Here is a 13,257-nt window from a genome sequence, read left to right as displayed (position 1 = left end):
GACAGATGCGCTTCCCCTCCCAGTCCACCTTCAATCAGTGTTAGGCTGACAGCTTGTGCTGTTGAATCCTAAAGCCACAGACAGACGAACCAGCTTCTCCTAACATGTGATGCTCACAGAAAAATTAGACAGCTTGCCAGCAAAAAGGCTGACCTTTATTCACTCTTGCTTTCTAATAATGATAACAGATACAAGTCTGATTTTATACTGCGTATTTAAAGTAGGATGCTCCAATCCTTGATAGATTACTGAAATCTCTAACAGAAGAGAGGCTCAGAGGAAAATGATAGATTATGGACAGAAGAGCAGGGACCTAGCATCCAAAAATGACACACCCTCAAGTTAAAGTGTTTATGCATTCATGGAATAATGACTTTTTGCAATGCTAGGACATGCAGAGGTATCTCAGCATTCTGGAAAGGCTAGCTGCATTTTAAAAATTTTATTTTTATTTATTTTTTATTGAGATATAGTTGAAGTACCATATTATATAAGTTTCAGGTGTATAACATAGTGAAAAAGACATTTTTTTATAAACACACAATATGATAAAGTATAAAAACCTACAACACACTAAGAGTATACCTTTAAGGAACTATTAAGGTTGAGGTTTTCAAAGCAAAAATAACTTTCCTAACCTCAAGACTGTGATAAATACTCAGTTAATAGTTCAAAACATTGTTTTGACGCTCTCTAGTCAAATTAATCTTTCCTTCGTAATAACATAATTGAGGGTTATCCATAGTTTAAAATTTTACAATCTCAGTATTAAAGTTTTATATTAATTTCCTTGATCTGAATCATCAGTTGTAGCCAAAACAAGGCAAAAGGACAACATTACCTTGAGAGGTGGTTTCTTAATTTTATCCTAACAATTAACTACTATATATTCAGAACCTTGGTGCTACAGTTCCGTAGTTGGTCTCATGACTAGCAGACCACTTTCTCTGAGCAAGTTGTAGCATGGTACAGAGCAATGGGACTAAGGAGCCATGGTAAGTTCCTCAGTTTCCCACTCTGACAATTAAGAGTCACAGATCTCTGCAAGTAACCAAACAGAAACATATGTATCAGCCCATCCCTGTGATCTTGATTACAGAAATACAGTAATTATAGAATTGGGTATTAAGGGAAATACTGCCTTCCATAACAGAATATTGTTTTTTTTCTTCCAAAACCTCAGGAAAATGAAATGCTTTTTTGGTTAAACATTTAAAGCATTAATTAACAAAATAACTTTAAAAAGATATTTATATATTGCTGTCAAACCTTCTATTTCTTCCAAAAATGATTTCCTAAAAAAAAAAAAACAAAACTGTACAAAATAAAGATTTTATTTTTTTTATTTTTTATTTTTGGCCACACCCATGGCATGCAGAAGTTCTGGGCCAGGTATTGAGCCCAAACCACAGCAGCGACCATGAGCCATAGCACTGACAATAAGCCACAACAGTGATAATGCTGTATCCTTAACTGCTGGGCTACCAGGGAATTCCCAAAGTAAAGCCATTAGAATATTTTAGATAGACAGACAGACAGTCAGATAGGTAATCTCAGATCCTTAAGGTTCTGGAGGAAATATGTGATGGGCTACCCAGGGTGGAAGTTAGTTCAGCCAGGGGGTTAGAGGGAAGAGGTTCTGGGCTCTCATATCCCTATCCCCCCATCCCTACCCCACACAAGGAACAGCTCTGTTTTCATCTTGTTCATATAGTAGAGTTCTACATGAGATTTTGTTTGAAAAAACTGTGCTATTTCTATGTTAGTATGAAAAGCACTGCCATAGAAGCTTCTCCTTTAAGAGCAAGGGGACATTGTGACTTGCAAAGGAAGAATTCAGTAACTCCTTAGCTTATACGATTTTTTTTTTTAAATTTTAATTTTTTGCTTTTTAGGGCTGTACCTGAGGCATATGGAAGTTCCCAGGCTAGGCATTGAATAGGAGCCACAGCTGCCGGCCTACCCCACAGCCACAGCAACTTGGTATTTAAGCCGCATCTTCGATCTACACCACAGCTCACGGCAACGCCGGATCCTTAACCCACTGAGCAAGGCCAGGGATTGAACCCACATCCTCACGGATCTGAGTTGGTTTCATTACTGCTGAGTCACAACAGGAACTCCCTATAGGATTTTTTATGATTGATTTTTTTTGTAAGGATAGGGATATGTTTCCATCTATCTGTCTTCATCTCAAAGAACACTGGCAGAAGCATTTTAAAAAAACTTACATATACTGGAAACAAAAAGTGTACTGCCCCAGAGGACTATGGTAAAAGAAGTAAAAATTAATCGAAAGACTTTGGAACTGTGTGGTTTGGCTCTGATGCTCACAGAAGAAGTTAAAACTATATGGATTGGGAGTTTGGGACTGGCATATGCACACTATTGTATATAGAATGGATGGTCAATAAGGACCTGTTGTATAGCACAGGGAACTCTACCCAACATTCTGTGATAATATATATGGGAAAGAATTTGAAAATGATTGGATATGGTATGTGTGTACTGAATCATTTTGTTGAAGAGCAGAAGGTAACAGCATTATAAATTAACTATACTTCAATAAAATTTTAAAGAATAAAAAAACTATGCACTAAATATTAAACGTAATGATTAAAATATATTTTAATGAGCAAATCAAGTTATACTTAAGCACTTATGGACATTTAACAAAATGCTCTGTAAAAGGCACTACAAACAAGTGGTCATGTATTTCAATTTTCCTAATCTCTCCATCATCCTTCCCCTCAAAAATGTATTATCCTTGAGGAGGTAAAAGGTGCAGGTTCAGCCTCAGCTTTGAGTGGCCCCTGCTGGGAGGCAGAGTAGTTTTAGGGAGAGACGGCATGGGTTCAGAGCACACCTTTCCCAATCAGGCTGAGGAACTGGGGTCATACCAGGCCCTACAGGAGGCACTGGGGATTAGAGCAGTGGGAGCCAGAGGAAGAGCAGGAGGAACCGGGGGCAGGTCCATCTGGCTACGCCTACCAGCCCCTGGACCAAGGTCCTGAACCAGAAGAGGCAGAACTGGCACCAGTCAGGGATGGAGAAGATGGAGCTGCCAATTTCCAGGACTGAACTAGGCCTTAAGGCTTCATTTGCTGAACTGGCCCTAAGCGGGGTGAGGAAGAAGATGAGGAGGGAGCTGCAGCACTAAGCAACCACAACTCGATTCCCATGGACCCAGAACATGGTGAAGGGCAAAGGCAGGTGACATCAAATAATCAGTGGGAAGATGTGCTACAGAAGGCCCTCCAAGCCTGGCAGGCATCCCCTGCCTGGCAAGGACCACATTGAGAGCTGCCTCAACTCCCTGCACTCCAGCACTGAACATACCCCAGGTTGTAACATCCATCCCCAGGCTTCCATCCCCTTTTCCACATCAAGGTAAACCAGAAACCTCCTTACTCAGTTCTATACATATGGGGAAACCCACTTTCGCATGGGTCATGTGTCATTCACTCTGTAGAGAAGAAAAGCACCCTACACACACAGCCCCCCCCCCAAAAAAAACTAACTAAAAACAAAACCAAAAAAAGCATTATCCCTGCTTTCAAAATTTCCATAGTTTTCCAACCCTGGTCCTATTTTTCAGGTTGTCCCTTGAGAATAGGCTGTTGCTCAATATCAGGTAAAATAACTCTTCTAGAACATTACTCGGTAAGATGAAAGAATGTATTCTAGGGATTTCTGAAGCCCTAGAAGAGCAAAAAAGCATTTCCCCTTATGCCTCCCCAACTCCTCAAGTAATTTATTTATTCTTGATCAGATTCAGCAATAAATGCAATTTACTTTTGAGAAATAAATTTGTTGAGTTACAGAGCAGTTCAAAAATGAAACAAGGGATAGAAAAGAAACTCTTCTAAATTAGCCAGTTAATAATACATGATTTCTCAAATTTCCTCACCCTATCATAATGGAGATTTTAAAAAAAAATCTGTAAAGGAAGTTCAATAGCAACTGAAGATAATATGGAAAGTTTGGATGAATCATCCAATGAGGCAGAGTAAGAGAAAAGTAAAGAGGGCCAAGCAATGGTCCCAGAGCCATGGTCTAAAGCATAGGAGCCTCACTCTAGGGTACCGGAAGCAGGTGGATGGTGGTGCAGTCCTAAGTGGAGCCTTGAGCTTGAGTGCTCTTCCTGAGCCACTCTACTGAGTCATGGTTGTTGGACATGTGCAGGACATAAATAGATTTCCATTGTAAAATGAAAAGCATACTTGACTTAATTTACAGAACTGTAACGAAGAACACTGAGTACCTAGGAACATGTGAAGTAATTATGTCAGGGGTTACAAAGGTGAAAAGGGAAAACACTTTCCAATCTATAGGAGCTTAAAATCAGGGAGGCATTCAAACACAGAGATTAAACTGTGGACACTGTAGAAGAAGGAACACCTTGTGTATTATGATAGTCATTCTTTGTTGTCTGCAATGGATGGAGACAAAAGTGGGCTTAGACTGGTGGGATTGGCCTCTTTCCTAGTCTAAGTATAATAAGAATCAAACACATCTCTAAGGACAAAGCAGGGCACTGCTTTTTATGTCATCTTTTAGTCACATTTACTAGCTGAAGGACATGGGTAAGTTACTATTCTCTGGGCCTCTGTAAAAAGGCAGTATCAGCCACATAGTCAAATTGCTCTGAAAACTTAATACATTCATATATATAAAGGAATGTCTCATAGTGCCTAGCCCAGGGTAGGTACCACATAACTAGTAATTTCCTTCATTCTTTCAGGGAAGTCAAGAAGAGGAGAGCAAGTGTAAAATGCACTGTGTTCATCTGGGTTAGGGTTTAGAAAGACAAAAAAGACTCTGGATGTATTCACGTTAGAAAAAGAGCTAGCCAAACACTGAAAAAAAATGCTCTTGTAAGACCAACTGCCTCTTCAGTTCGTCCTTAAGATTTAGGCAGTTTATTAAGGTAAGTAGCAAAGGATCCATGCTCTTTTCAACTAGGAGAGTTAAAATTACAAAAACTTAATTCTCTACTTATTTCTTTTTGTCTCATAGACTACCTTTTCAAGGATGAGCCCTCTATAATTTAGCAAGTTCCTAAGATACAACAAACAGGTTGAATAAAGGTGAAACAGTGAGTAGCAGGGCATCTTGATCCTATAAAATCTGGTGCAGTTTACAATGGGCCACTGGAGTCTTGGTTCTGCTTGGAACTGTGCTACACTTCTGGAGGTAGAAAGATACATCAGATGTTGCTTCTAACTTTATGGATTACTCAGGCTACCTGAAGAAAAGGCTAAAATAAAATGTAATGAGACTGAGCCTACAAGTTATATCACAAGGAAACGACTCATTATCTTGTAGGTGGAATCCATACACTGAGGAATTAGTTCAAAATAAGAAAATACATAACTAACACTGTGGTGGGTAGTTCAAGTAACAAGACTACTGGAAATGAAAGAGAAAAAGATTCCTACAAAATAGACTTATTAGTTTTTTAGGGATTCTGACCTCTTGTGACACTTAAAGCATACCTATCTTAAAGAAGCTTTAAAAAAATTTTTTTATGACAGTATTAGTTGATTTACAACGTTTCTTCAGTTTCTGCTGTATAGCAAAGTGACCCAGCCACCCATACACACTGGTTTTTGTTTTGTTTTGTTTTTCCATCAGGTTCTTACCCAGGAGACTAGATACAATTTCCGGTGCTGTACAGCAGGACCCCATTGCCTGTCAGTTCCAAATATAACAGTCCACATCCACCAACCCCAAACTCCCCGTCAGTCCCCCTGCCTCCCTCCCACCCCAGCAAACACAAGTCTGTCCTCCATGTCCATTTGTTTTGTTTTTAATAGAGGAGAGAATTTTTCCCCCACCAAAAAGCAATATAATAACATTCTCTATAGTCATAGTAGCATCACTATTATTTTGTTATCTATTCTTGTGATCAGATTCCAGAATAGTACCTTTATTAATACAAGCACTTCTACAGTCTCTTTGAGAGCTGGTCATTCTGCCTCTGCTTCTGTATCCTCGCTGACAATTAGCTCAAAAGGCTACCTATTTTTATTACTGGACATTTACATTTGTTTAAATAGGACTACTTATGGTAAGCCAGAAATCTTAAACTTCCAGTCTTTGAACTGGGTCATACATTTTTTAACACAGAATAAGTCTACTTTTTCTGATGTAATGTTCATTAAAATATCTCAACACAGTCAGTTTTGTTTCCTTTTCTTCAAGCTAACCATCCTTGCTGCTAACTGGGCCTCCTATGAGCTGGTGTTTACACCATTCTAGACTGTTTACAATCCTACCTCCTGCTCCAAGGAAACACTTTTTTTGGGGACAATACCTCTCAATAAATTATTACCCACACTGATAAAATAAATACTTTAGATGTGAAACAGAATCATAAAATATTGAAATGTCATCAGACCCTAGAAACCATCAAAGCCTAATATGTTCATCCTATTGATGAAAAGATTGAGGCAACAGGTAAGTAACTTGCTCACAATCAGAAAACTTGTCTGAGGCAGAGCCAGGAAGCCAAGATCCCAGAGCCCTGATGCCCAGCAGAGAACCTAGCATTTCCTGCTCTGCAACCTGCTTCCAATTAATGCTGCTCATTTAAAACCCTATCCTTGTGCAGCAGGGGGAAGAAAAAAATAAAAATAAATAAAATAAAAAGTAAAGACAAATTACTTTGCAGATAGCTTTAAAATTAATTTTAAAAGTATAGCCTAGTTTATCAATAAAACCTCAAAGTCTAACAAAGAAAAAAAAACAAAACCCTATCTTATCAGGAAGATGTGCGCCACCATTTTATTCCATATACAATTGGTCTGGAGCCTGTGCCTGCCATCTGGTATGAAAGAACCTAAGATTCTTAGACTTTTTTTTTTTAGGATAGATTTATTTTACAAGTTCACATGTATATAGTTTTCTTACAAAGCCAGGTGTAAGAATGATGAGGATATTTTAACAGACACAAGAACAAGAAATTGTGGGTTATAGTGATATTTGTAATACAAGGATAGCATTATTCACAGGAATAATTGGTTATAAGTGGTTACAGTTTATTAGACAGCTTACTTTGATTTCTCAGAATATGCTTTATGTAAACACATCCAGATCCAGAAACTTGAGAGAAGAACAGTAAGGAAAATGTTTTTGTATTCTAATATCCCCCCTAACATTTCTACCCCCAATATGTTTTTTTAGGGCCACACCTGCAGCATATGGAGGCTCCCAGGCTAGGGGCTGAATCAGAGCTGTAGCCGTCAGCCTATGTCACAGCCACGGCAATGCTGGCTCCTAGCTGCATCTGCAACCTGCACTGCAGCTCACGGCAACAATGGATCCTTAACCCACTGAGTGAGGTCAGGGATGGAACCTGCGTATTCATGGATGTTGGTCAGATTTATTTCCGCTGAGCCACGATGGGAACTCCCCACTAATACTTTTTTGATAGACTTTGTTTTTTAGAGCAGTCTTAGGTTCAAAACTGAGTGGAAGGTACCGAGAGTTCCCCATAAAGATTCTTAGACTTCAGTTGAGAGGGGACCTCCAAAAGTCTGCCTTGAGAACAGTCACTTCTAAATACACACTTAATGATAATAAAACACAGCAGCCTTCTCAATTTTTAACTGAGAAGCATTCTCTTCAATCAAACAGAGAGGCTATATCCTTGGCAGCTCAGCCACAGCATCTACATAACCACAGCTTTTTTTGAAGCCATGTTAGTGATGCAGGCTTGATAATGGAGTAATTGCTATCTCAATTCATTCATCCTCTTTCATGGGCATTGTGTATAAGGCTCATCTTTATTTTCAAGTTTAAGCAGAAGGCATATATAAATGTCAGCAGAGTTTTTTAAATTTCAAATTGATCAGATTAAAATTATGATTTATAGGATCTAGAATATTCCTTCATTCTCTCAAGCTAGATCAGCATGGGTGTGTTTTGTCATTGTTGCTAAAAATAATGAGGTGCTCCATTCATCTTGATAAGTTGTGAATTGCCTCTACCTCTTTCCCATGGTCAGTCTCTAGTCTTCTATTAAATTTGCTACCTCTGGCATCTTTGTGTTACACAGAATGCTAGGTGTAGTTCAACAGCTGTCATTGTGAAAAATATTATTTTCAGTGGAGGAGTTACATGGGTCAGCCCATGTATTAGCAAGTGAATTTGTTTCCACAAAATGAATATGCCAAGATGAGGACATTCATTTCTTTTCAGAATAGAAGATTCCATGTTCTGAAATAAAGATGGTAATAGGTTATACGGCCATACTATTTTCCTTTCCCCTGCCACCCACTCTTGGCTTCGAATGGACCCAGTAGAATTTCAGAGGTAGCAAACTGATGAGAGTGAAGGTGATTTTTCCTACACTTTCACTTGAGGCAGTCAACTTCATTTTCATCTCCCTTGTGAGTTCAGCATTTGTACATGATGATAATAACAACTGAACATGTGTGGATGGGTCTTTTCTGCTTGGTAGGCTCCTTTCCCTAGCTCATACACAGATCTGTTCCAAGCAGAGCCTAGCAAAACAAATTACACGTCACAAAGTCTTGATAAATATTTAAGTGACTGAAAGTATGACTAACAGTAGTTGCTATTTATTCAGTATCTATAACCACCATGAATTATGCCAAGCCTTCAGAGAATGCATTATTGCCATTCATCTTAACCAATTACACCCACTTTACATAGGAGGCACCTGAACTTAGGAAAGTTAAAAGCATTGCCCAAGAGCATGTAGCTTCTAGGGCAATGCAACTGTAATTTACACATCTGATATATGCGTTTTAAATTTAGAGTTATTTGAAACAATGAAGGAGGGAGAGTTACACAGGCTAGATCCTAGACGTTAATCAAGTTGGTCCAATGGAACAAAACAAGATTTTCAGAGTCATGTCATTATGAATACATGGAGGGGCTAATGTGTCTCGGTTCTGAAAGAAATGACAAAACCAAAACCAAAAACACAGCAAAAACTTATGCTTACTGTACCCTACTGATCCCATCCATATCTTTCCTTTTTTTATGACTACTAAACAACCCAATCCTGAGCTCAGCCTTCTCTCCAGATCTCCCAATCTATATATCTATCTCCTTACTGGACAAATGCAGCCTCACATGCAAATTGACCCTGGCATGTCCAAAGTCACCATTTCTTCCCCAACGCAGTTCCTCCTCTTCCATTCCCCACCTGGCAGACAGTATCCTCACCTACCCATTTACCCCAGCAGAGTATCATCACAGAGTCCTCTTTTTACCTCCACTTCCCACACTCAATACTTTCAAGTCTGGTTGATTCGACCTTCTCACCATCTCTCAAAACTATCCATCCCCTCTTCTCCATTCCCATCTCTTCTGAGTTGAGCGCAGCCCTTAGTGTGACATGTCAGTGCCTTTACCATCTGCAATACTCAAATCAGTTGACGTTCCCTCATTCACAGCAGGTAACTGCGTATCTCAATGTCTTTGTTCTTACCTTCTCCTTTTCTTGAAGGTTGCTTCCCCTCTAATTTACCTACCTTTTCCTAATTTATTAAAACTCTGGTTTTACCAAGATAGGTATCACTACTATCCTTCTTTTTGCCCTAAAAACTTAGCAGAGGCGATTACTTGACACATAGTGGCTATCCCGTTGCTGTTTATTGACATGGCTTAGTATTCAAAATGGATAAAATATGATTCTTATTATTCATATGAGGGATAGAAAAGCATTCTTCTGATTAGAGATATTGATGCTTTAATATTTCTGAGCCTTTTAAAAGGTTCTTCCCTATTTCTAGAGTATTTTCCTCCATTATTTTCCCTTTAAAACAATCCTTCAAAGTGTTGTCATGGAAAAAACAAAAGCAAGCTGAGATGTCAGAGAGACCCAGATTTAAAACCCCAATGTCAAGTTCAATAAACTGTATAACTTCAGGAAAGTTAATCTTTTGGAGTCCCATTTTTCATTAAGAAAATGAGATTGAAAATACTAATAGTGAAGCTGCTAATATTATTAACACCTGTGACATTTCTCGCTTGGTGAGCTGGGACGATAGTAAGACAGCAGCTGATAGGGAAAGCACCAGGGACAGGAAGGGATGGAGGAGGAATGCTGTTAGCAAGGAATATGTGGCAATCCATAGGAGATGTTTCATAGGTCAAGGAAAATATGGATCCAGAGCTGAGAAATGGGCTTAGGAACCACTGGTGTCATATGCAAGGTGAAACATGGAAATAAATGAAGTAAGTTAGGAAAAATATGGAAGTCATGAAGAGATATTCCTATAGTGTATTTTGATATTCTTCTTAACCATCCCAGAAGTAATTTTATTTATTTATTTATTTCCAGGTGTAATTTAATAACTAGTTATATAATTATACTGTTTGGGAAAAAAAAATCTACCCTACCAGATCCTTAAGTGTAGGCATTGCATTAGCTTTACTCACCAGTATGCTCTCAGAAATTGTATAGTAACCACCTATAGAAGGAATTCAGTAAATACTAAGTTGATGAATGACTGAGTCTCATATAATATTCACCACTGAGCTTTCTAATCATTTGCTTTTTAAAATTTGGTGACCTACATAAAGAGTAACGTGAGAATATAAATTCCTAATGAAAATGTTCTGAGGTAGGGATGAGAATAAACATCTCGTAGGTTCCTGTTTGTGGGCCTGACATTGTGCCATCTGCTTCCATGCACGATCTTGTTCCATCCCCATAATATCCTATAGTAAAATTATTGTTCAAATGAAGATTTGCTCAAAATTTGCAAAATCAGTTTGCTCCATCTCTACAATATCACTAATTTCTCACTCTCCCTCAGCCTTCCAAATGTAACTTAGCTTTAAGTCCTGTCAACCCTATTTACAAAATTATCTTGCATCTGTTCTCTTTTTCCATCTTAACTGTCACTACTTTGGTCTAAGTTACCATCATTTTCTGCTTGGCCTTGAAATAACATCTTAGCCATCTCCATGCTTCTACTCTTGCCTCTTTTCAACCCACATTCCACACACCAGAATTCTTCAATCAAAATGATGTCTTAAAACCTTATCTAATTTCTCCCTGCTTGAAACTTACACCGGCTTCCCATGTTACCCAAATGCCAATCTTTGCTATTCTTTCTATAATCTGACCACATCTCCTTCATTTCTATACCTTGCTCACTGGCTTACTATGCTCCAGTCACACTGGCCTCTTTTCTGTTTTGAACATACAAAGCTTTTCCTACCTCAGGGCCTTTGTGTTTGCTGTTGCCTGTGATTTTCATATGGCTGGTTCCACTGCATCATTCAACTCAAATGTTATTTTGCTCCCAGAGGACTTTTCTTACCATCTTATCTAGTGGAGGGTAATAACACCTTAGGTGCCTTTGTGTTATTTCTTTTATAACGTTTATCACTACTTGAAATTGCTTACTTCTATCTTATATATTATCCTTCTCTGCAACTAAACAGTACCAGGGCAAGGCTCACAGGAGAGGGGCTAGAGAGCTTTTAAATTATCTGATTGAAAATTTATTAGGAAAATATAACCATAAAATAAGATTCTCAGTCTCAGCTTCTTTCATTCACTCATTTGTTTGTCCATTCATTTTTACTTTACTGGGTCTTTTGAATCTCTTTTCTCTTTAGTGACCAATAGTCAACTAAAATGACCCCTTGACATTTACAGATTCAATATTTATTGCTTCCGCTCTCCCTGAGAGACCTCATGAGAACTTGTGGGTTTGCTGAGGAATGAATTTAGTTACTCCCATGTAACAGATGGTGAGTAAGCTTAGACTTAATCCCTCAGTTATTATACATTATCCAAATTTTATAAATAAACTGAATAAAAATCATATTAAATAATTAGGAAACTGAAGAGCATCTTAGAACACATCCTTCATGAAAGTTGTCTCCCCCCCCAAAAGCTATGTCTATATATATATGTTAAAGAAAGAGACCATACTCCAACTAATTGGTCTGCCTAGTTAACTACAGTAATGCCATGATTAATAACACATGTCTTGCTTCCAAAAAAGCCTACTATTAATCTATCACCATCATAAAGACTGGCCACAGAAAAGCTCAGAAACCATTTTAGACATGCAAGCAGCTGAGTCACTGTGGTTTCTGGTAAAGAAGAGAGAGGCTTCTATATTTAAAAACAAAGATATCATAATATTGGTTTTTGAAGTGTCCTGCAAGCTGTGGATAATATATGCTATAAAACTGTCAACTACTTTAAGAAAGAGGAAGAAATTAAACACAATTTTACTACCAGAAACAGCCCTTAAGCCCAGTGGGAATAGAAAGGAATAAATGAACCCAGGGGCAAGGGGTTAAAAAGGAAATATTCCATTCTCTATGTATATACCATGAGCCCAGAGTTGTGTCCGGTGCTAGGGAGAATACCAAACTAGCACATAATACGTTCTCTATCCTCAGTGCCATCATGGACTTTATGACAGAGACAAGACCCATGATTGGGACAATTAGGATGTCCACGTGACAGTGCGTAATAATGTGCCCAGGAGGTACGGTTGAGGCTGGTAAGTACATCTGAGGCCAGATTATGAGGAAAATGAAATGCTAGAGGATGGGCTCATACCGGAGAATAGAGAGGTGAATAATATGGTGAAGACAGTTTTGAGAAGGACTCTTCTCATAGCAGAGGGCAAGGGAGTTTAAGAGAGGAAGATGTTAAAAGTAGACATGTCATAAAGCTCTTGCTGTACACCAAAAGTAAGAAAATGAGAGCCTGGACTGGGGTGGTTGTCATGGAAACAGAGCCATGCTCGAATCTGAGAAGCGTCATGAAGGAAAAACAGCTCTTCGTTATCTTTGTGTAACTTTCCAAGTACATGCAGCTTATTAGGTCTGCCTTTATATAACTCACTGATACAAAACTGCCAGAGATAATATTCTTTCCCAGGTCAGGGAAAAGGGCACACCATGGAGGAAACACCCATGATATATGAACACAGGGGATCTCTGAAAATTGCTGACTTTGAGACACAAAGTTTGGTTAAAGGCTCAATTGCTTTGGTTACTTTCTCTGAAAGTCTATTTACTGATGGAGTTCAAACCATAATACATTAAGCTGAACCAAGCAGAAAGAAGCTGATTTGGCAGCATGAGTCAACTGCATAGGGATACTCTGGTTATCACTAATGAGCAATAAGCGAGAATGTAAGGTCTGGTAAGCTGCCTTCTCCACCAAAAACATGCCGCTCCTCTCCTTAAAAGTGAAGGGAGAACATGACAGGGAGCTTTTTGAGAGGATGAGAAAGAGAG

At 38.6% G+C, this 13,257-nt stretch overlaps 1 protein-coding gene and 1 pseudogene across 6 annotated transcripts in view; one reads left to right on the top strand and one right to left on the bottom strand.

The window, feature by feature from the left end:
- RABGAP1L (RAB GTPase activating protein 1 like) overlaps positions 1-13,257 on the bottom strand; it is a 651,588-nt gene that overhangs the window by 149,703 nt on the left and 488,628 nt on the right. The gene's annotated exons all lie outside the window — the stretch shown is intronic.
- LOC125111280 (male-enhanced antigen 1-like) lies at positions 977-3,300 on the top strand (annotated as a pseudogene).

This window comes from Phacochoerus africanus, chromosome 11 (genome assembly GCF_016906955.1).
Source record: "Phacochoerus africanus isolate WHEZ1 chromosome 11, ROS_Pafr_v1, whole genome shotgun sequence".
In the NCBI taxonomy this organism is placed as follows: Eukaryota; Metazoa; Chordata; class Mammalia; order Artiodactyla; family Suidae; genus Phacochoerus; species Phacochoerus africanus.
Note: the sequence above shows the minus strand (reverse complement) of the source record. Positions and strands in the feature narration are given on the sequence as shown.